We start from the raw sequence: 25,794 nt of genomic DNA on the forward strand, positions 1-25,794 counted from the left end.
CGTGTGGTAGGTAGAAAAAGAAGATTTGAGAATATCTGTAGTGAAACTGTAGAGAAAGAAAAAAAACAAGATGAATTTGTGCCTGCAAGCAAAAAGAAAAAGGACAGTGTTGAAGAGAATGTTGGTTATCGGTTTGAAAATAGTTGTGGTGTCAACTGCTATGCTGATGTAGCTGTTAATGTTGTTTTTGTTCTTGAAAGTTTGCAACAGCAAATTGTTGAAAATCGGGACGAAAGATTCTGTTCATTGTTGTATTCTGTTTATGAGAAATGTAGTAGTGATAAAAGTAAAATACAAAGTGTTTCTGCTATTCGAAATGTTTTGTACATATGTTCTGGCTCTAGTCAATTTACGCAGAATATTCAGCAAGATTGTCAGGAATTTTTAATGTTTATGCTTGGTGTACTGGAAGATGAAGGCATAGATATTGAAAACCTTTTTAACCTTTCTTATAAATGGCAACATGTTTGTTTAAATGTAGCACTAACATAGACACTGAAAGATTCAAATATTTGACTTTACCTGACTGTGAATCAGTGTCTTTTAACAATCTAATTAGAGGAGCAAGTCAAAACATGGAGTGTAGCCAATGTAAATCCGAAATGTTATCATCATTATTTATACAAAGATATAAACAGTATGTAATTTTAAAGCTACAACATTGTAGAGCTAATGGAAGAAAATTGGAAACTTTAATTACAAATTTTGTAGCTGGTCAAGTTTTAATATCAGGAAGAACTTTTGTAGCTGTTGCAATTATTTTTCATGATGGACGTTCTACAACATCTGGACATTACACTGTTTATTTAAAATGTCTGAAAGGTTGGATACATTGTAATGATAGTCAATTAGTTTTTAAGCAACATTTGCCTAAAGAGTTACCAAATTCTTACCTAATATTTTTACGATCAATAGTTGGCCTTTCAGGATTACTGCTGTTAAGGTAGATTAGTCTGGTGTTGTAGAGTATTTTGTTAGTGAGGGTGAGGAGCTTGAAGGTGATCCTCTTGTTTATATTGAGGCAGTGTAGGTGTATCAGGCGTGGGTGATGTGGCTGCACCAGGGGACATTGATGATCACTCAGGTGGAGGTCTTTTGTTGTAGTTGTTGCAGGTGTTTGGCTGGAATTCCTGTGTATAGTGTTTTGCCACAGTGTAGTCTGCTGCTGATGAGGGCCTGTGTCACTGTTTTTCTTCTTTTGGTTAGGATCCACTTGTAAATGTTGCGGAGCATGTGAAGGGTGTTATAGCAGTACGAGGAGATGGTGTAGACTTGCTTACACATGGAGAGGGAGGAGTTGAGGATGAATCCAAGGTTGTGGACATGGTTGGTAGGTGTTGGTAAGCGCGGAGATGCTCCCTAGGGAGTCGAGACCAGCGCTATACAAGCCAGTAAAATAAAAATAAAAATAAATTGGTACTGTCCACAGTGTAGTCAGCTTGCATGAGTCATCCGAGGCTGAGGGGGTGGGTCTGAGGATGAGTACCTTCATTTTGTGCGAGTTCATGTTTAGAGAGCTGCTCTTTATGTATTTGGTGACGTCCTTCATTGTGTTGTGGAGGTTGCTTTTGGTGGTATGTGGCTTATTGTTGAGGAAGAGGATGAGTTGGGTGTTGTTGGCGTAGGAGATGTTGAGGTTGTGATGGCGGGCTACTTGTGTGAGGGTGGCCATGTAGATGTTGAATAGCGTTGGGTTGAGGGATGAGCACTGGGGGACGGAGCAAATAATGTCGGTGGTTTTGGATCAGAAGGCTGGGAGGCAGATGCTCAGGTTTACTATTGAACAATTTCCAAAGTAAGAATTTGACGCATACTATTTGGCTGTGCGGAAAAGTATGTGAAACCAATAACGAGTTTTTGTTGTATATTTTGTCAGCATATATTTGTAAGTAACCTTATTTACAGTGTATGAAAATTAATCATACTGCTTTGTTATTTTATGATTGTTTGAGATGTGTCATATTTACGTAAGAAAATGCTCTTAAAAAACATTTACGATATGTTTTATTTCTATTTTTTAGATTGTTATCGAGAATGTTGAATGTTTTTTTAGATAATCATATTGATTGTCTTTTTATTGCCCGCTGTCATGTGATGAGTACTATTGAACTCACTGTTTCTAGTGAAATTCGATATATTTTGAGAACAGCAAAAAAGGCAAATGTAATAGTTTACAAATTATTTTGTGTTGTAAAAGATATATTGTAACTGTGTCTTCCATAGATGGTAATTTTATAATATATAATGTTTTTATTATTTAAGGTTAGTACAAGTAACTAAAAATGGTCGATGGAATATGCTTCAACTGAGCTGAAGTAACAAAACATGGATGGAGAACATAAGTGTGTAAAGATGGTTTGTATCTTTTAAAGACATTTCAAAAAAGTATATACTGAGTGTAACTGTCAGAACCCCTAATTAATCAGTGGATACAGTGGATACAATAATGACTTATCTAAACCCTAGCTGGCGCAGGAGAGATGAAGAATCTGCAAGGAAACAGACTTGAGTGCTTTAGTGCAACAGAGGAATTCTAAGATGGCCGCCTCGAAGAAAAACGCGAAGGTGGTCTAGTAATTTACCACACACCTGTGGGGAATCCTTGGTGAGGCGCGCGCTCCCTAATGAGTGCACACTTCACCTAAGACTTTCCCAAGTTCAGACCCGTTTTCAATTGCTCCATAGATATTCCTGAAGAGAAAGCACAAATAGAGAGTTAAAGAAGGTTCCCGGTTAAACGTACCTTAGTTATCGTGCCTGCAACTAGAATTAAGAAGGAGCATTAGTGGAAAACACAAGATATTCAAGGATTGACTGAATAGATAACAAGCAACTGCATAAAGAAAGGTTGGTAGAAGAACACAAGGAAAATAATAATATAAAAATTAGACAATAAATTTGAGAGGCCTAGGTTAATGAATGTTATGTAATTATAGGTTATCAGCAGTGGGGAAAAAAAAGAACGGCAAGCTACAAGGTTGCAGATAAACACGAGAGGAGAGGCTAGTTCGAAAGACCAAGAGGTAGGTAATTAGTAGCGTTAGACTAAATTATAGATAAGGAATAGAGAAAGAGTAGGATTGGTTATTAAATAATTGTTCTTTGTAAGTTTCCGTTATGTATCCATGTCAAGGGATTGTTTGTGAATAAAACAAGACATCCAGAGAGAAGGTGCCAAGGAGGGAATCCAGAGGTCGCGAGCCAGTCTCTTCTTCTTTATTATTTTTTCCCCATTCGCCTTCTCCCATGTTTTTTTTTTAGAGATTAGATTAAAAAGTTTGGGGCATATTATCAAGGGGGTTTATCTCCCCTTTTTTGGCTTTAAAAGCCAAGAAAGCGGAGATAAAATTATCTCCCTATTACCTAGCTGTTGCTACCACCAGTTAGCGACAGCTAGTAGGAGATAGCGACCATCTTGGGCCCCACTTTGCATGTCAGTGATATTTATCACTAATGACATGCAAAGTGGGCGTGCCAAGATGTTAGCAACTAGAAACAGTCGCTAACATCGCTATCTCCTATTACCAACTTTTGGAGATATTCGTGATAAGCGCGAATATCTCCAAAAGCTAACACCTGCCCTGAGCAGTTCTTAGCCATGTTATCCAATGGGAGGTGGATAACATGGTTAAGAGCACTAGCTGGGTAATGCATGAATATCGCTGACTTTTCATAATACCAAGGTTTATCTGCGATAAAAATCGCCGCAGCTCAGCTGTAAATTTTTGTCTCTAACCAAGCAATAGCGATAATTATCGCTATTGCTTGGTAATATGCCCCCTTGGTCTCTGGAGGGGGAGTTGGGAACTAGTGTCATCTATTCCTGTGCAAGTATTCGGTAAGAGTTTCTGGGCTTACTGTTCCTGACAGTACCAGTGTTCTATACCTGTTGTTGTGAGTATTTTTGACTTACATACAGACTTACTACTTTCTAATTATGTGAAAAGGTGAGTACTGAATAGGTCTTTAACAGTTTATTTGTGTGAAAACACATGAAGTATTCAAAAAGTAGTGTGATAATGATATCTAAATATACACAGATACACAGTGTTATTCTGGACAATCAATAGTATCTCTTGCATTTTACTAAAACACATTTACTATTTTGGAATGGGTACGGTGAATAGACATATTCTACATTTTTTAGTACTGTATTGTACTATAACAGCATGAGTGTTTTCCTATAGTCATAAGGAGTGACTGGTTTCAGAATTTAAGAAAATCTACGAACAGGATTTCCTTATAAGTAATTATATTTATATAACTTTGTAAAGGAGCAAAACTCTACTAATGGAATGTTATTAGACAATGGTATTTATATAATATTTTTTGTAGGCCAAAATAGGTGAAAACGCTAGTTTTGTATTACATATTACGAAAACTGATAAAATGAACTGTTTATATTTTTATAGCAACAACATAAAGGAAAAATTATGGAAAGAGAACAGCCTCATACTGAGGAGATTTTGGATATTACCTTGAGTGTAATTGAAGAACTAATCGTATCTGTCACAGACAATGAGAGTGAAGAAGGGGAAATTAGTGCTGCAGGCATGAGCTATGATTTCGAAGACGAAAGCTTTGATGGCGATTTTCTGGAAGCATTAAATTATGGTGAAATTTTAGAACAAATCAATTCCAAAACTGCTAACGAGGGAATTGATGTGTATGAAATACCTGATGAACTTATTTTAGAAGGTCTGTTAAATTATGAGATGTTAAAAGAATACATTTATTGTTTAAAAATAATAAAGGTTTGAGCACTATCTACTAATGTATTCATTGTACTGAAAGTGAAGCACTTATAGATTCAGTTATACATTCTTTACATTTTTGTATTGATTTAAAATATGGAAAGTGTGGTCTGAGGGTATGGATTGCTTAAAATCCCTATGAGGTATACATGCAGTCTTCTATGCACCTGCAAAGATGTACAATAAGTGGTACATCCCCAGAGATATGCCAGTTATTATGCACTGTGACATCACCACCATGGATGCACTGTATTTACAATGTGGTGTATTATGGGGCAAAAACGGTACAGACATGTGATGTATTTGTGTTGTGAAGATGGCACATTGCTTGACTTGCATTGGAAACTCCAGCAATGCTCTTGGGGCCCTATGCCTACAATGCTGTGTCAATCCTTACATCTGTTTCAAGCAGATGCAGTGTTTGATGCAGCATAAGCATAAAAGTGACTGAATGAAATCTTATAGATTTCACTTAGTCACTTTTAGGAGGGGTTCCTGCACCAGAAGACCTCCATCCCTTCTCCCCTCCCCTCTGCGCAGGAAAGCCTCCTTCTGGCGCAGGGCTTTACAATGTGATGCACCATCCATATGCATGTCATTGTTAATACCACACACTATGGCACATCTTTTGCACCACCGCTGCATCACAAAAGTGACGCAACAGATGTGTAAAAGAGGCACAAGGGCGTTGTAAATCCGTACCTAAAACACATAAATTCACCACGTAGTTTCACTAGCACTGCAAATTGAAGCATAGACTTGTAACATATTTATATGGATATGTTACATTCAAGTGCTTCGGAAGTACTACACTATACTATAAATACCTTAGAGATTTATGCTGTAGCCCTTCCTTATAGTTCTGCAGTTTCACATTCACCATACAGTAGTAATGTATTAATTCATTCATTTATGAACTACACATTCATTCTGACAAACTTTTACAGACTAACATTGAAATATAGTTCTTTCTTTGAGCAGTGTAGATAGTTCTAAAAAGAACTGGTTTTTGTGTTTTTAGTTTTCTATTTTTTTGCATTTTTTGAAGAAGTTTTTTTTTTAAAGCTGAAAAATAGAACAGGAACCCAAAAAGTGTCCAACAGGAACAAAATGGAATGTGAAAGAAAAGTAATCACGATGACAGCGATGCTCACGCTTCCTGCGTTTTATGAGGTCGATGGACTGTTCCCTGTAACATAAAAGTTTGTCACAATAAATGCAGAGGATTTTAACTTCACTAAAATCATGTTTGATCTATGGTTGTGGACTGCTTTCTACAGGTGGTGCACTTGATGTACTTGCTACAGCAGCAGGTGGGTCCTCTTGTGACCTCCATGGTGCAGCTCTTGCAAAATTGTTGGGGTGCAAAGTCTTCACGTGCTGCACCATACTTGCAGTGCCAAATGAATATTTTTTGCAGGATTGCCCCTGGAAAGTGTAGTTTGGCAAATTGTACAGGTAACAAGAGGTGCATTGACCTTTTTTTCCTAGTTCAGTAAATTCTCCATCAGAGGAGTGGCTGAAAGATGAGTCCATAGGTGTTGTCATCATTCTAATTTGACAGGCTTCAGAGAAGAGATACTTCTTCTTACAAAGTCAAAGTAGAATGATTTAAATAGGAGGGGTCTTTCAAGAGTTGGAATAGGAAATGTTATGAAGCAATCTAATCTCTTCTTTTTAAATCAGATGGCTTTGCGTACGGTGCATTTACGGTGCTCTTACGATGCGAGTGTGAATTACGTATTTCCGCGATTTGCGTAATTGTTTTTAAAAGTAATATACGCTTATTATGAGTTATAAAAAAAACTAGTTTCATGATTATCCCAGATAATTTCTTCCCTTAATATGTACATTAAATGCATAAATATATGTTTTTGAACAATTAGAAACTTTCGCGCCGTTCGCGTACGGGACACCATACATGACGTCACATGGAAGAGAACATGCTAAGCGTAACATCAAAGCGCATTTGTGACGTGTATGCGCAGAGTATATATTACTGTACAAAGTATAGTGCGATCACCGTACGCGTATGGTAAGATTATCCCCCCCAAAAAACAATGAAAAAGGAATTATATAGAATTTATTTTTAATATTTTGAAAGAAAAATGTAATTAATAAACAAAAAACATTTGAATTTAGTTTCATTATTTTACATTAAGAATATGAAATATAACTATAAAAATAAACATAAATATTTATACTAAAAATGTATGAAATTAGTATAAAAAGAAAGAAATATAATAATTAATACATTTAAAAATTATCATTTACAAAACCTTTGAAATTCACTGAAAAAACCCGAGGTTTCACGCACGTTATAGTTAGGAATTAGCATTTAAAAAACTTTCGAAATTCACCGAAAAAACCATAGGTTTCACACATGTTATAGTTAGCTGGACATTTCACTCATACAAAATCTTTGAAATTCCCCCGTTATAGTTAGTTCAACTAACTATAACTTGCGCGCCCGCAATACACTGCTGATGACATCACATATTACATCACTCATGACATGGTCAGTGACATCACTCATGATATCACTGATGACATCTCAAATGACATCACTGATGACATCATCCAGTGAATGTGTGTTTTATGGAAAATTAGATATGGTTTATATATGTATATCTCAAGGTCGATGGAAGAATAAATGGGTATATAAGTGTCTAAATGGATGATTTTTTTTTGTAAAATTTATTGTATAACTGACTTATTAAGTGTATCTTAGTGAATACAAGTATAACCTAGTAATTTTTTTAATATTTAAATATTTGTATCAGTGTCTCACTTTGTGTATAGGTGGCTGCATGGGTTGGTGAGTAGCTACATGAGTGTCTATACAGGTTATTAGTTGTTTTTTAAACTATCAGTATGAATGTTTGTATGGTTCGGTGGGGAATATTACTTAGCGCATAGATGCATGATGAGTGACTCACTGTTTGTATGTGTTTTGAAGACAGCATGTGTGCAGGACTGTATGGGTGGATGAGTGTGTGTATGGGTGTGTTAGTGAGTGAATGACTGTCTCAATAGTATATTTATGAGTAGGTACATATGTTTTAAACTAGTATATGTGAGTATTAATGTTTATAAGTGAGTATATATGAGGGTGAGAGATTGGAAGAGTCCCTGTATAAATAAGTATGTGTGCCTATAAGTGATTGTTTAAGAGAGTAAGTATATGTATGTTTCTGTAGAAGTAAGTGTAGTGATGTTTGTATAGCTGTATGTGCAAGTAAATGGATGTTTGATAGTTTACTTGCATGTGTGAGAATGTGTGTGAGTAACTCTATGGATGAGTATCGGTGTGTAACAGGATGTATAGGTGTATGAGTAGATATGATGAGTGAGTACATGTATGAGTGACTATATAGAACTGTTGCTGTCTGAGTGGATGTGTATGTAGAAGTTGGAATTACTCAATAGGTTGTTGTAACTGGTATTTGTATCTCCATTTTTTTTTTTTTTTAGTTTCTATTTTTGAATGTGTCTATCAAAGGTTATATTAGGGTCAGAGGAGGTGTACCACTCTTTCACAAGGATGATGTCATCAGTGATGTCATCAATGATGTAATTTGATATGTCAGTGATGACATGAGTAATGTCACTGACCATGACATGAGTGATGTAATATGTGACGTCATAAGCAGTGCATTGCGGGCACGTGAGTTATAGTTAGCTGAACTAACTATAAAGGGGAAATTTCAAAGGTTTTGTAAGAGTGAAATGTCCAGCTAACTATAACATGTGTGAATTTCTAGGGTTTTTTAAATGCTAATTCCTAACTATAACGTGTGTGAAACCTTTGGTTTTTTCAGTGAATATATATATATATATATATATATATATATATATATATATATATATTCAATGAAAAAACCATAGGTTATAGGCCATATATAGTTAGGAATTAGCATTTACAAAACCTTATTTTACTCGCATAAAACCATTGAAATTCCATATATAGTTAGCTAACTATAAGCGCTAACTATATATCGCGCACCCGCAATCCACTGCTGATGATGTCACATATTACATCATTCATGACATGGTCAGTGACATCACTGATGACATCACTGATGACATCTCAAATGACATCACTGATGACATCACTGATCACAACATCCAGTGATTGTATGTGTCTGTAAAGTTTAAATATGTTTCACATATTGAAGAATGAGTGGATGTATAAGTGTCTGGATGAAGAATTTAGTAGGTGCATGACTGACTGTATGAGTGAGTGATTAAATGTGTCATGGGTTAGTGACTAAACTGTCTTAATTCGTGCATCAGTATGTTTGTTGTTGTGTAAGCTGCTGCATGTGTTGATCAGTAGCTATAAGAGTGGCCATATGGGTTATTGATTGGTTGCCCAAGTATTTGAATGGGAGGCTGAGTGTGTGTGTGGGTGGCTGGGAGGTGCGTGACTCTGTGCATAGATGTGTAAGCAGTTGATTCACTAGGAGTATGAGTTCAAGAGTGCATGTGGAAACAGCTATATGGGCGGTTGACTGTGCATGGGTGTGTTGGTGAGTGAATGGATTTCTCATTGCTACATATGCAAGTAAGTACGTATGTAAAACACAATACATGTGAGAGTTGAGATATATAAATAACTGAACATAAGAGCCAGTGAATGTGTGAGTGGCTGTATCGATCACTGTGAGCTTGTATCAGGGATTATATAAGAGAGTAAATATGTGTTATTATATGTTTGAATAAGTAAGATGTGTATAACTGTATAGTTGAGGAAATGGAGGTGTGATTGATTCTTTGCATGACTGACTAGGTGTGTGAGTAACTCCATGGATGAGTGACAGTCTGTGAGTGTCTGTTTATACTGAGTGTATGTAAGGTTATATTAGAGTCTGAAGAGGTTCATTGTATTATCACATGAGTGATGTGATCAGTGATGACAAATGAGATGTCATCAGTGATGTCATTTGAGTTGTCATCAGTGATGTCATCAGTGATGTCATTTGAGATGTCATCATTGATATCATTTGAGTTGTCATTTGAGATGTCATCAGTGATGTCATCAGTGATGTCACTGACCATGTCATGAATGATGTAATATGTGACATCATCAGCAGTGGATTGCGGGTGCGCGATATATAGTTAGCGCTTATAGTTAGCTAACTATATATGGAATTTCAATGGTTTTATGCGAGTAAAATAAGGTTTTGTAAATGCTAATTCCTAACTATATATGGCCTATAACCTATGGTTTTTTCATTGAATTTTCAAGGTTTTGTAAATGCAAATTCCTAACTATATATCCACTATAACCTATGGTTTTTTCTGTGAATTTCATTGGTTTTTTAATAGCAAATATGAAAAGCTTTAAAATGTCAAGTACGTGATAGATAAAAACATTTTCGTATTTATGCACGCTGATGTGCTTTGAACGCTGCCCCCCCCCCCTCCCCTCTTTTGCCTTAGTAGTACTCTCTCTTTGCAGATACTGAAGGGTAGTTAACGCAGGCCTTTACCCCCGTTGTAATCCGTCGTGCCTCCTTGTCTCTCCATTTGATTGATTGTTGTCCAAGCATTTACTGTTTTAGAATTGGTTCTCTTTGGATCATTCTCTATTTACAAACAAGCACAAAGTCGCAATACTCTGTTTAGTCTTTGCAGATAGTGAAAAATCGTGTAAAAAAATAAAAGTAATCGAACAAAATCAGTAGGCCACTAATTGGATCTCTTTTTGACCTCGCTAAAATAGAAATATTAGGAACAACCCTTCTTGAGAAATACGAAAATAGTGAGATGAACTGAGCTCCACACCATGAGGGCTGCAAGACAGCTCGGCTCCATCACCCATCCCGCACAAAATAACGACAAACCCTATGCAAATATTAAAAATATAGACAACACACCAGCAAAGAAACAGGGTAAAACATTTTATTAAAAAACTATTTACATAACGTTGGTCTATAAGATGATGTCAGTAGTGGACCGATGTGTGAATAGATCGAAAACAGCACAAGGCTCCAAGATCCGGATAGCAAGCTCCTGGATGTTGGGTGCCATAGTTTAGAGTTCTGAATTTCAGCCTTTTTCAATGCCTGTGCTTTGTTGAATCAAAATGGCGGCTTGACACAAAGCTGACTCAAACGTTGTTACTGATGCTATGCAGACCAAAACTGGTTTTCAGTTTGTACATTTTTCTAGATTTTTCAATCCAAGTTTGGTTGACTTTGTAGAACGATGGCTTCAGATTTTCAACATACGGTGTGGTGGCGCTGACTGGGAGGGGGCGCTTCGCTCCTGCCCCCTCCCCAAGTAAGATTTTCATACGTGAAAGTACGTTAATGGTTTTGGTCCCTGAGATGCTTCGATGTCACTACCATTCTCAAATAGCATAAGTTCTGGATGTTGGGTGCCATAGTTAAGAGTTCTGAGCAGTGCTTGTAACACTGTCTGAAGCTTATTTCCACCTACTGCAGCTTCACTATTCTCAAAGTAAGTGAGTGTCGTTTGTGGACCTGACTGCATTAGAAAACAATGTGATATGTTACCTTCCTAAACAGCTTGACGGAGGCCCCTGAGGGGCGGTGTGATGGCCATGGACTCGGAGAAGACGCTTGGCTCCGACACCCTCCCCAAGTCTTATAGCACTGGTGTAGCCTGAGATCGCCCCCGACATAGGCGGCCGGCTCCCGGGGTCCGGCGGAACTTTTTGCCTTTTGATGACTCTTCAATTCTGGACCTTGTCCCACAATCCGTTTGACCTGAAGACAAGCTGTAGTGGGGCGCCCCTTTATCGTTTTAGTTGCCATTCCGCCCGCTTTTGCTACACTGTGCCTCTTCCGCCATTCAGCTGTTTTCCGCCCGCTCTTGCGACTACAGCGTCTCGCTCACCATGTAGTTGAGATGCGCCCGCTCTTGCGGTGCAGCGATAGGCGGCTGCCACAGGACTCTCAAAATGGCGGCCGGCTCTTCGGTTTTGGGCCTGGTCCACTAAAGTGGCCCTGGGACACCTTGGAACTCGGACGCTTGTCTGCTAGGGCTTGGGTCCCATTCTCGAAAAGCGTCCCCTCAGCCGTGAAGATTCTACAAAAGTCTTGGGGGCCTCCGACTCCCGCAGGCTTCTGGTGGGGAGCGGCTGCCATGATTGCTCGTGGAATGGCCACGACGGAGCTACGAGATGGTAGTGGTCTCATGCTGACGCCAGCTTTAGTCTGAAACATCCAGAAACACTGTAGACTACCAATTCGATCAGTTCCGGTAGCGCCCCAACATGACCCGGAAGAGAAGAACTTGCCCTCCCCTCTTTGACTGATGGTTCTTGTTGCCTGTCCCCTCTGTTGTCATTTAACAGAACTTTTTGGACTGCTGAAAGGGGTTGTGTTCTGAACGCTGGTTGGTGGAGACATTTAGACTATATTCTTGACCTACGTTGTCGCGTAATGCGTTTTATGACACGCCGCGTTAGCGCACCCGGAAGTGATCCGAGGCGCGGCGCGCAGCGCGTAACGTAAGCATAACAGGTCATGTGACTTGTTAATAAAACTTTTCATTGGTTCATTTTACTTTTGTTAATTTAATGATGAAAAGCTTGGTCATATGACCTAAAAATTACGCTTTTTATTATTTTCGAACAATATTTTTTTTTCAAACATATGTTATAATATTCCAGGCTAATGTACTTTCCCGGAAAATTTACAACTGTCTTGCAAGTAAAATATATTCCTTTTTCGAGAAAGAGGGCGTTTCTTCCTTCCATGACGGAGCCGTTGAGTAAAAGAGATTCGGCCTGCTGTCTTAGTCGCCGATACGCCTTATTATCAGATTCTTATCGATCACTTTATGTTGCAGACATGAAAAACACAACTGCCCTTCACCATTTATCTTTACTGCGTTCCTACATATTATACCTTTTATCCGTCATGTAATTGGACTGCTTTATTTCACTTGCCTTTTACTGATTCGAAAACAGTCACTAAAAGTAAAAACTTTACAAATGAAAATACTACTACCGTGTTTTGTTTTAAAAACCTTTATTGTGAAAATGTCAGTATACAAATACGGGCCTATAACCACGTGGGCCGGCCACGGAGCAAACTGAAATCGTATATGATGAGGAGACATTTACACTGTAGAAGAACGTAACGAGCGGGCCATTAGATGACAAGAACAAAGGTGTCTAACAGTTGCGGAATCGGTGGACGTACATTTTGTTATTAAAATACAACAGGGCCACTTACAATAACATTTTCTAGATATACATTTGCGGGCAAAGAGTTACGAGTCCCATTTATACCGGCGCCATTTTGGGCGAGGCCGGGCAGGTCCAAGATATAGTCAAAATGTCTCCACCAACCATCGGCCAGACCAGAACCCCTTTCGGCCCTTTATGCTACAAGATGGTGTCTTCCATTCAGAAAATATTGGTGGCAGCATTTTGAAAGGAAACAGAAACAGCCGTTCTCCTAGTGAGTTTCACATTGTTACATTTAGGAAGAATGTTGAAGAGTAGTATGTGGAAAATCTGAAGCCATTTTTCTACAAACTCTCAATCAGACTTGGATGGAAAAAAAAAACCTGAAGAATGTACAAACTGAAAACCAATTTTTGTCTGTATAGCACCAACAGTAACGCTTGAGTCAGCTTTGTGTCAAGCCGCCATTTTCATTCAATCAATAGCGTCCCCCTGCACACATTCAGGGACCTGGTCGTGTCTTCAGATGAAACGCATTGTAGGAAAAGAAGCAGAAAGGAAAAGGAAAAAAGTTCCGCCGGACCTAGTGAAGCTGCAGCAGGTGCAAATAAGCTTCAGACAGTCTTACAAGCACTGCTCAGAACTCTCAACTGAGGCACTCAACATCCAGGACTTGCCATTCGGATCTTGGCGCCTTGTATTTTTGTTTTGTTTTTGATGGAGGGGAAACAACAAAAAACAGACATTGAAAAAGGCTCAACAGTGCAGGGCGCCTTGTGCTGGTTCCGACCTATTCACACATCGGTCCACTACTGACATCACCTCATAAACCAACGGGGCACCCCACGCCGACTTTCGGCGCAACATTGTAGGATGGCCACACCAGTGCGGCAATTTGCTGGACACCACCTCGGTGCCATCCAGATCTCGGCGCGTTCATTCAATCAATAGCGTCCCCCTGCACACATTCAGGGACCTGGTCGTGTCTTCAGATGAAACGCATTGTAGGAAAAGAAGCAGAAAGGAAAAGGCAAAAAGTTTCGCCGGACCTAGTGAAGCTGCAACAGGTGCAAATAAGCTTCAGACAGTCCTACAAGCACTGCTCAGAAATCTCAACTGAGGCACTCAACATCCAGGACTTGCCATTCGGATCTTGGCGCCTTGTGCTGGTTCCGACCTATTCACACATCAGTCCACTACTGACATCACCTCATAAGCCAACGGGGCACCCCACGCCGACTTTCGGCGCAGCATTGTAGGATGGCCACACCAGTGCAGCCACTTGCTGGACACCACCTCGGTGCCATCCGGATCTCAGCGCGTTCGAGTCACTGTGCCGGAAGAGTGACCGGAACTCAGCTGAACACGCCGTCTTTCGGCGCAGCATTGTAGGATGGCCACACCAGTACGGCAATTTGCTGGACACCACCTCGGCGCCATCCGGATCTCGGCGCGTTCGAGTCACTGTACCGCAAGAGTGACCGCAACTCAGCTGGACACGCCGTCTTTCGGCGCAGCATTGTAGGATGGCCACACCAGTGCGGCAATTTGCTGGACACCACCTCGGTGCCATCCGGATCTCGGCGCGTTCGAGTCACTGTACCGCAACAGTGAGCGCAACTCAGCTGGACACGCCGTCTTTCGGCGCAGCATTGTAGGATGGCCACACCAGTGCGGCAATTTGCTGGACACCACCTCGGTGCCATCCAGATCTCGGCGCGTTGTGCTGCCTTCGGCCTATTCGCACATCGGTCCGCTACTGACGCCGCCTCACGTGCCAACGGATTTTCTACGCTTTTTGTAGCCCTATGTCGCATAACAGGTCATGTGACTTGTTTTTAAAACTTTTCATTGGTTCATTTTACTTTTGGTTTCCTAAAGATGGAAGGCTTGGTCATATGACCTAAAAATAACACTTTTCATTGGTTTAGAACATTTTTTTTTCCCAAACGATGAAAGCCCCACCTTGTTTCTGGATCATTCAGACTGAAGCTGGCGTCAGCATGAGAGCACCACCATCTCGTGGCTCCGTCGTGGTCATTCCGCGAGCAATCATGTCAGCCGCTCCCCACCGGAAGCCTGCGGGAGTCGGGGGCCCCCAAGACTTTTATACAATCTTCACGGCTGAGGGGACGCTTTTCGAGAATAGAACCCAAGCCCTAGCAGGCAAGCGTCCGAGTTCCAAAGTGTCCCAGGACCATTTCAGTGGACCAGGCCTAAAACCGAGGAGCTGTCCGCCATTTTAAGAGCCATGTGGCAGCCGCCTATCGCTGCACTGCAAGAGTGGGAGCAACTCAACAACATGGTGAGCGAGACGCTGTGGCCGCAAGAGCGAGCGCAACTCAGCTAGATGGCCGCCACCTGGGGAGGCCCGTTCACGCCGGCTCCCCCACGCCCCCCCCCCCCGGGCCGCCGCACGCCAATTTTCGGAGCAGCATTGTAGGATACCAAAACCAGTGCGGCAGTTTACTGGACATCACCTGGGTGCCTGTCGTACATGTTGTGTCAGCCATGTGACACTGGACACAGACCGCTACTGACGAGGCCTCCCCCCGCACCACCCGGGACGCCCCACGCTGTTTTTCTGTGCTGCATTGTAGGATCCCTAAACCAGTGCGGCACCCAGGCGACATCACCTGGGTGCCGTCCAGAACTCTGCACGTTGTGCTGCCTTGGGACTATTCGCACAACAGACCGCTACTGACGAGGCCTCCCCCCGCCCCACCCGGGACGCCCCACGCCAATTTTCGGAGCAGCATTGTAGGATCCCTAAACCAGTGCGGCACCCAGGCGACATCACCTGGGTGGCGTCCAGAACTCTGCACGTTGTGCTGCCTTGGGACTATTCGCACAAAAGACAGCTTCTAACCATTGTTGCTTTTTGTGTTGAGAAATGTTTAAATGTTTTTAGTTTTTGTTCCGTTTGTTAAAGTTAGTAGTTAATAAAGTTTTATAACCTTACTTTGTTGGAGTGTTATCTATTTTTTTAAAAACGGGTGAATGGGGCCTTGAATCGGGTTATTGTCATGTGTGGGCTTTGGAAGTGTGCTGCTGCAGGATCGGACATTTCAAACTCAAATGCACGTTCTTTTTCTTACCTTTCCGAAGCATGGAGCGCAATAGCAGGCAGAGAAAGGGTGATGCACGTGTTGAACACTACCTGACCTGGCAAGTTGCTGGCAGTGCCCCCCCGCCCGCTCCTGAAAGAGGGCACACACACACCGCCGCCCCGAGTACTTCACAAATCTTTAAAAGACCATGCGCTTGTTCATGAGGCTTAAATGGTTTATCACCTCTTCTAGAACCCCTGCATCGACCCTCTGACGTTTCCTGGAAAAATTACCATGTAACACAATACCAAGCCCTGTCAGCTGAAACCCCCAAGGAATCGTGGGGCATATTATCAAGGGGGTTTATCTCCGCTTTTTTGGCTTTAAAAACCATGAAAGCGGAGATAAAATTATTTCCCTATTATCAAGCTGTCGCTAACACCAGTTAGTGACAGCTAAAAGGAGATAGCGACCATCTTGGGCCCCGCTTTGCATGTCAGTGATACTTATCACTAATGACATGCAAAGTGGCGTGCCAAGATGTAAGCGACTGGAAACAGTCCCTAACATCGCTACCTTCTATTACCAACTTTTGGAGATATTCGCGCTAAGCGCGAATATCTCCAAAATCTAACACCTGCCCTGAGCAGTTCTTAGCCATGTTATCCAATGGGAGGTGGATAACATGGCTAAGAGCATTAGGTCGATAATACATGAATATCGCTGACTTTTCTGCGATAATAGCAAGGTTTATCTGCGATAAAAATCGCCGATGTGCGGCGATAATTTTTGTCTCTAAACAAGTTAGAGACAAAAATTATCGCTAGTTGTTCGTAATATGCCCCCGGGTTTTTGCTTGCAGAAATCGGGAGGCGGGAGACTAGCACTGAAATCAGTACTCACACGCCTGAATCAGGAGGATTGGCATGTCTGAATTCTCTACAGCTGGGGCCATAAACTACATCCGCAGGGTTAGGTGATAGCCTGGAACCAGCCTGGCATCTAAAATGGCTGCCGTGCACGACAAAATTGTGGCATTCGAAAAAAGGCAAGATGGCGCAGCCGCTGGAAGAGATGTATCAACATATATCAGCCTCCTCAGCCACCCTCAGGAAACATAGGGGATTAGGATATGTCTCCCGCACCCCCTTATACCTAGTACTTTAATTAACGAAGCACAAAATGGCGAATTCCCGTTTCGCTACCAGTTTGCGGCCCAGTTCGCGGCCCGTGAAGCGCTTCTACCGTGAAAAATCATTTTTTTTTTTTTCCCCACGGGACCCTTTAATAACCCCAACAACATTCCTAGGGGGTCAAGAGGGGGATACCTTGCCCCCTTTCATTAAATTCCCCCTTAGTTTTTCACCTTTTCTTCTCTCTCGATCCTACCGAGAGACAAGATGGCGGCCGCTCCGGACTGTCACGCAGCAAAAAAAAAAAAAAAGCTCACGCACAGCCGCTGGAAGAGATGTATCAACATATATCAGCCTCCTCACCCACCCTCAGGAAACATAGCGGATTAGGATACGTCTCCCGCACCCACTTATAACTAGTAATTTAATTTACGAAGCACAAAATGGCGAATTCCCGTTTCGCTACCAGTTCGCGGCCGCGCTTCTACCGTGAAAAATCATTTTTTTTTTATTTTCCCCACGGGACCCTTTAATAACCCCAACAACATTCCTAGGGGGTCAAGAGGGGGATACCTTGCCCCCTTTCATTAAATTCCCCCTTCGTTTTCCACCTCTTCTTCTCTCTCGATCCTACCGAGAGACAAGATGGCGTCCGCTCCGGACTGTTTAGAATGTTGACAGACACCGGAGAGCCAATCAGCTTTCTGCGCGCAAAGTTCCGATAAGCGAAAAGTAAGCGGACCGGATCGCTGCCCAGAGCGCTGTTACAGATATATATCTTGGTTTGAACGTTAATTTCTCAAAAACTACTGGAGCACATATATTGAGACCTAGCAAAGGCACATCGGGCTAACAGTCCCTACAATTTTGCCAAGTTTCGTGCAAATCCATTCAGCCGTTCGAGCTAAAAGTGAGTCCAACCGCCCTATGGAAAACTCAATGCAAAAAACGCGTTTTGGGACCCCCCTTTTTTCTCAGCCCCCCCTTGACGAAACCCCACCAAATTTTCAGGGGCTGCTCAGAAACAAAATGTGCCATTTTCCTGAAAATTTCAGCCGATTCCGTCCACAAACGCCAAAGTTATTAGACATAGAATTTTCAAAAGTCCCATAGGGAAAAAATTCTAACTATATATACCTACTGGCGATAGCCAGTAGGTAATAGATATATATAGATAGATAGATAGATATTCCACACAAAAGGTTGCCCTTGTTAGAAACGCCTACACAGATGAAGATATTTTCCTTCATTTATTGTGGATACAGGTACAGCGTACATTCCTCCCCAATCACAAGGGCCATATGCATTTCGGACTCCATGCCCTTGTTCACTGGCTGACACTCGAAAATCTGGCAGCTGTGAGGACTTAATTTATTCACCTGCCCCTCCCTGATGGGAATGCTGGGACAACTAGTCCAAATATATTTTCTCCGTAGTGGACTGCACTCAGAATTTGTGTCCTTAACTGTATTCCCCCAGTGGGTTGGAAGGGGGGAACCCCTTCTGTGCCTGCAAATATCCAAAGCCACAATACCAGAAATCTTCAGCTCCATTAAGGCACTCGAAATCCGATGCCACGTCCGCTGTAGTTTAAAAGTTCCATACAAAAGGTTACCCTTGTTAGAAACGCCTACACAGATGGAGATATCTTCCTTCATTTATTGTGGACACAGGTACAGCGTACATTCCTACCCCATCACAAGTGCCATATGCATTTCGGGCTCCATGCCCTTGTTCACTGGCTGACACTCGAAAATCTGGCAGCTGTGAGGACTTTATTTGTTCACCTGCCCCGTCCTGATGGGAATGCTGGGACGAGTAGTCCAAATATATTTTCTCCGTAGTGGACTGCACTCAGAATTCGTGTCCTTAACTATATTCCCCTAGTGGGTTTGAAGGGGGGGGAACCCCTTCTGTGCCTGCAAATGTCCAAAGCCACAATACTGGAAATCTTCAGCTCCATTAAGGCACTCGACATCCGATGCCAGGTCTGCTGTAGTTGCATCGGGGCGTGTCTGCGACGAGGCGCGCCGCGTTTAAAAGTTCCACACAAAAGGTTGCCCTTGTTAGAAACGCCTACACAGATGAAGATGTCTTCCTTCATTTATTGTGGATACAGGTACAGCGTACATTCCTCCCCCATCACAAGTGCCATATGCATTTCGGGCCCCATGCTCTTGTTCACTGGCTGACACTCGAAAATCTGGCAGCTGTGAGGACTTTATTTATTCACCGTCCCTACCCTGATGGGAATGCTGGGACAAGTAGTCCAAATATATTTATTTTGTAGTGGACTGCACTCAGAATTGGTGTTCTTAACTGCATTCCCCCAGTGGGTTGGAAGGGGGAACCCCTTCTGTGCCTGCATATGTCCAAAGCCAAAAAACCAGAAATCTTCAGCTCCATTAAGGCACTCGAAATCCGATGCCAGGTCCGCTGTAGTTGCAGCAGGGCGTTTCTGTGATGAGGCGCTCCTCGTTTAAAAGTTCCACACAAACGGTTGTCCTTGTTAGAAACGCCTACACAGATGAAGATATCTTCCTTCTTTTATTGTGGACACAGGTACAGCGTACATTCCTACCCCATCACAAGTGCCATATGCATTTTGGGCTCCACGCCCTTGTTCACTGGCTGACACTCGAAAATCTGGCAGCTGTGAGGACTTTATTTATTCACCTGCCCCGACCTGATGGGAATGCTGGGACAAGTAGTCCAAATATATTTTCTCCGTAGTGGACTGCACTCACTATTCGTGTCCTTAACTGTATTCCCCAAGTGGGTTGGAAGGGGGGAACCCCTTCTGTGCCTGCAAATGTACAAAGCCACAATACCTGAAATCTTCACCTCCATTAAGGCACTCAAAATCCGATGCCAGGTCCGCTGTAGTTGCGGCGGGGCGTTTCAGCATCGAGGCGCGCCGCGTTTAAAAGTTTCATACAAAAGTTTGCCCTTGTTAGAAATGCCTACACAGATGAAGATATCTTCCTTCATTTATTGTGGATACAGGTACAGCGTACATTCCTACCCCATCACAAGTGGCATATGCATTTCGGGCTCCATGCCCTTGTTCACTGGCTGACACTCAAAAATCTGGCAGCTGTGAGGACTTTATTTATTCGCCTGCCCCGCCCTGATGGGAATGCTGGGACAAGTAGTCCAAATATATTTTCTCTATAGTGGACTGCACTCAGAATTCGTGTCCTTGACTGTATTCCCCCACTGGGTTGGAAGGGGGGAACCCCTTCTGTGCCTGCAAATGTCCAAAGCCACAATACCGGAAATCTTCAGCTCCATTAAGGCACTCCAAATCCGATGCCAAGTCCACTGTAGTTGCGGCGGGGCGTTTCTGTGACAAGGTGCACCGCGTTTAAAAGTTCCACACAAAAGGTTGCTTTTTTTAGAGCCGCCTACACAAAGGAAGATATATTCCTTCATTCATTGTGGATACAGGTACAGCGTACATTTCTCCCCCATCACAAGTGCCATATGCATTTCAGGCGCCATGCTCTTGTTCACTGGCTGAAACTCGAAAATCTGGCATCTGTGAGGACTTTATTTATTCCCCTGCCTGCTCTGATGGGTATGCTGGGACAAGTAGTCAAAATATATTTTCTCCATAGTGGACTGCAGTCAGAATTCGTGTCCTTAACTGTAATCCCCCAGTGGGTTGGAAGGGGGGGAACCCCTTCTGTGCCTGCAAATGTCCAAAGCCACAATACCGGAAATCTTCAGCTCCATTAAGGCACTCGACATCCGATGCCAGGTCCGCTGTAGTTGCAGTGGGGCATTTCTGCGACGAGGCACGCCGCGTTTAAAAGTTCCACACAAAATGTTGCCCTTGTTAGAAACGCCTACACAGAAGAAGATATCTTCCTTCATTTATTGTGGCTACAGATACAGCGTTCATTCCTTCCCCATCACCAGTGCCACATGCATTGCGGGCTCAATGCCCTTGTTCACTGGCTGACACTTGAAAATCTGACAGCTGTGAAGACTTTATTTATTCACCTGCGCCGCCTTGATGGGTATGCTGGGACAAGTAGTTCAAATATATTTTCTCCGTAGTGGACTGCACTTTGAATTCTTGTCCTTAACTGTATTCCCCCAGTGGGTTGGAAGGGTGGAACCCCTTCTGTGAATGCAAATGTCCAAAGCCACAATACCGGAAATCTTCAGCTCCATTAAGGCACTCGAAATCCGATGCCTGGTCCGCTGTAGTTGCGGCCGGGCGTTTCTGCGACGAGGAGCGCCGCGTTTAAAAGATATATATATATTTAAAAGAAAAATGCTGAACCACAACTTGGGAAACATAGGTGCTTTAATACACATTTCAAAAGGTAGTTTCTCTGACGCGTTTTGATTCCCAATGAATCTTAATCATAGACCGGCCATTTTAAAGTGACCACCGCTGTGGAATGTCGACCTCTGTAGTTTAAAGGTCTTGAGGTCCTTCTGTGCCCAGAGTGCACCACGGAGCAAAATGAAAATACATAGAATCAACTGCAGTGCATGTTGTTAATGTTTATTCAATAAGCCCAGCACTGCAGTCATTGTTGAAAAATAGGCACACTCCAAGGCGTTTCCTTTCCAGTATTGCAGGTACTGCCACATTATTGTCAAGTGCCTCTCTGCATCCCTGACCCAAGCTAATGAGAACAGGAAAACTTATCTCAATTACCTTTCTCGCCGCCACACTTCTACATTTACCTCAGGAAAATCCTTTTATCTTCAATTTGGGCGCAAGTAGGTCAGACCCATATTCTGCAGCGCAGAAATCCAAACAGCATCCGACTTCCGTGAGCCCCAGACCTTGCAGGGCAGTTTCAGTGGCAGGCAGGGAGCATCCTGTTGCATTAACATCCAAACGAAAAATGCTGAACGACAACTTGGGGAACACAGGTGCTTTAATACATATTTCAAACGGCAGTTTCTCTTACGTGTTTCAATTCCCAATGATTCTTAGTTATAGACCGGCCATTTTAAAGTGCTACAGCTGTTGCCTGTCGCCCACTGTAGTTTAGAGGTCTTGAGGTTCTTCTGTGTCCAGAATGCACCACGGAGCAAAATGTAAATGCATGGAATGAACTGCAGTGCATGTTGTTAATGTTCATGCAAAATGCTCAGCACTGCAGGCATTGTTGAAAAAAAAAATATATATATATACTCACTGAAAAAAACAAAGGTTACACGGACATTACAGTTAGGGTCAGATTTCACTCATACAAAACCAGAGAAATTTCACAGTTATAGTTACTTGAGCTAACTATAACTTACGCCCTGCAGTGCACTGATTATGACCTCACATACTACGTCACTCATGACATGGTTAGTGATATCATTGATGCCATCTCAAATGACATCACTGATGATACCATCCTATGAGTGTAAGTATTTTGTAAGAGTTTATGATTGTGAAAAATATATACTACATATGTTAAAGTAGCATATTAGGTGTATTACTAATGAGTGATACTACTTTTAATATATTATGTGAGTGACTTTGTGACTGGATGTATCCTTTTGTGTAAGGGTGTTTCAGTGGCTGTAGGGGTGTATAAGTGGTTGTGTGAATAGGTGTGTGGGTGCGTGAGATGCTGTGTGAGGGGCTGTATTGGTGAGGTTGTGGATGTGTCAATGGCTGTATGGGTGGGTGAGTGATAGTGTAAGTGGCTCTACCAGTGAGTAAATGGGTGTTTAATGACTGTATGGGTAAGTGAGTGGGTGTCTGAATGGCTGTATGAATGAGTGACTGGGTTTGTAAGTAGCTATATGGGTGATTCAGTGGCTGTTTGAGTAGGTGTTTCGTTAAGTGAATTTTTTGTGTGAGTGACTGTATTGGACAGTGAGTGCCTGTGTGAATGGCTGTATGGATGAGTAAAGGGATGTGTGAGTGCTTGTATGGATGTGTGAATGGGTATGTAAGTGGTTGTGTGAGTGTATGAGAGCTTGTATAAGTGAGTGAGTGGCTGTATTGAGAGACTGATAGGATGAGAGAGTGGGTGTTGTACTTTGTAGGTAATGTGCTGAGATCTGAAATGGCTGCCAACACTTCAAACCAGGAAGTGTTGGCAGCCATTTTGTGACTCAGTAGAATCGAGTCACAAGAAAAAATATAAAAAATAAGAAAAAGAGGCAGGGTAGTATCACCCTGACCCCCGAGGCCACCTGGGGCCTCTCTCTGCTGTGCTCCTGCCACGCCATAGCAAACTGCAATGTCCCTGGGGTGGGCACCCCTGGACATTGCTGGAGCCAGCCCTGGGGAGTGGCGGTCCCCAGGGCTGTGGGGGAGGCCTTAGGGCCTCAACTGCTTTTTTAAAAATAAAGTGTGTGCCCTGAAGAGGTGGTGGTCTCCAGGACAGTGGGGGAGGCCCAACGGCCTCCCCCACTGACCTGGGGGAGGCCGTTGGCCCCCCCCCCCACCCACCAACGAAGCCTAGGGGGTCAGGGGGTTTCTACCCTGCCCCCTTTCCTTTTTTGAAATTATTTTCTTGTGACTTGATTCTACGGTGTCACAAGATGGCTGCCAACACTTCCTGATATGAAGTGTTGGCAGCCAAATCATAGCTCAGCACGAGATTAGGAGGGGTCGCAGATCCAATGCGTCCCATTATATACGAATGGGAATTTCTTTATCTTTCTCAGCAACTACTGAATGGATTTACACCGGAACACAAAAAGGCACTTTCATGAACCATCATCTACCTTCCTGACAGATTAGGTGTAATTCCGTTCAGCAGTTCGGGCTGTAGCCTTGTGTAAAGGTCCTATGGGAATTAACATGGAGAACACATGGTTTTAAGCACCTCTGGTTCTCGGCCCCCACTTAAAGGATCACCCTGAAATTGTCATGATAGCAGCTGAAGTGAGCATTGTATTAGTTTTTGAAAATTTTGTGAAGATTAGTCAAGCGGCACCAAAGTTATTGCAAAACAAAAAATACTTTTCCTATGGAAACTAAGGGGCATATTTGCAAGGGCTATATTGCCTCTTTAGCTGGACTTTTTGCCGCAAAAGCGGTGATTTTTTTATCGCCCTATCAGCAACCTGTCGCTAACAGGCATTAGCGACAGCTTTCTGGTGACAGCGGCCGGTTTTCCTATCGCCTTGCATGCCAGCGATGATTATCGCTAATGACATGCAATATAGGCGTTCCCAACCAGAAGCGACTGAACACTGTCGCTAACATTACTTTCTCCGATTACCAACGTAGGCGAAGCGATAAAAAAAGTCGTGCTAGGCACAACTATCACTAGTATTTAACATGTGCTGGAAACCTGACTTACCTGTATCCTCAATTGGAGGTGGATCTTCAGGCTAAGACCACCATGGTGTTAATGCGAGAATATTGCTGGATTTACAGCAATATTCAGGCATTTCACCGCTATCGCTGGATATTTTATCACAGTGGAGATAAACGTTGCTAATAGCATGTTTTCTTTGCTAAAATATTCAGCGATAGGCAGCGATAAAAATAAACATGCTAAGCGCATTTTGCGTTAAATATTGCAAGTTCCTGCTAATATGCCCCTAGGTCCTAACTACCTACATCTGTGTGTGTCTCTCTTTCTATCAATCTATATATCCATCTATCTATCTGTTGCTCCCTCTTTCTATATACATATTGTTAGAAATGGTATTGCTGGTTTGCTAAGGCTTGCACCAAAACCAGGCAGATACCACCACCACTCTAGTCAGGGCAAGGGAGTTACACACCAAAGATAATCCCTGCTCACCTCCTTGGTAGCTTGGCACAAGAAGTCAGGCGTATCCCGGTGGACATGTGTAAAGCATTTGCGCACGTACAAAGCAACAACATCCCAGGCACACTACAAAAGGAAATCCACACGAGGTTATATAAAAAATAGCCTTTGTATTCTCATAACACATTAGAATAGTAATCACACAATATACACTGCGCCCACTGGCACTGGGCAATATTTACAAGGGATTATATACACATGACAGGGCCACATGGACCACTGTCAGAACCATCACAAAGCGAACTTAGTAAAAGTAGAACATATCATAAACATACAACCAGTAACCCCTGGTAATCACTGTACTTAGCATCAGCCTGTAACATAAACTACATTGTGCACCGTATCACATCAGGCGCAAATTACATTTCGGTGCCAACCTCACCAGTATAAACACATTATGCAATCCTCTCACAGGTCTAAACACATTAGACCCTAACCTCCTAAGTATAACTCACATTAGTGGCATAACTCACACAGTGAAACATAATCTCACCAGCATAAACCATAATATGCAACACAACCTCATAATCATAAATCTACATTTTAAAGGTATCACACAGGGTGCATAAAACATACTACATACATTACGTTTCCTAGCACCAAAATTGCATTAGGGCCTGGTGCCCTACAAACCTGATAGTCCCACTGGCCAACTGGCCATCTCAGAAAAGGGGCTCAAATGCCCTGTGTCCCCAAAGTCAGGGCGCGCTGCCTAGCAGCGGAATCCAATTGCGCCACTGCGAAACCCTAAACGGTGCAGCTGGCACTAAGTGCTGGGCAGCTGTGTAGGGATGAGGGTGAGGGAGTGCGTCTCACTCCTAGCTTACAATCCATGTCCCCCAAAGAAACCAATGGCAGTGGCAGACACACAGTACACAGAAGTGCCAACTTCTAAAAGTGGCATGTCTCCACCAGTCTTCATAAATCTGC

This window comes from Lissotriton vulgaris, chromosome 2_1 (genome assembly GCF_964263255.1).
Source record: "Lissotriton vulgaris chromosome 2_1, aLisVul1.2, whole genome shotgun sequence".
NCBI classification, from domain to species: Eukaryota; Metazoa; Chordata; class Amphibia; order Caudata; family Salamandridae; genus Lissotriton; species Lissotriton vulgaris.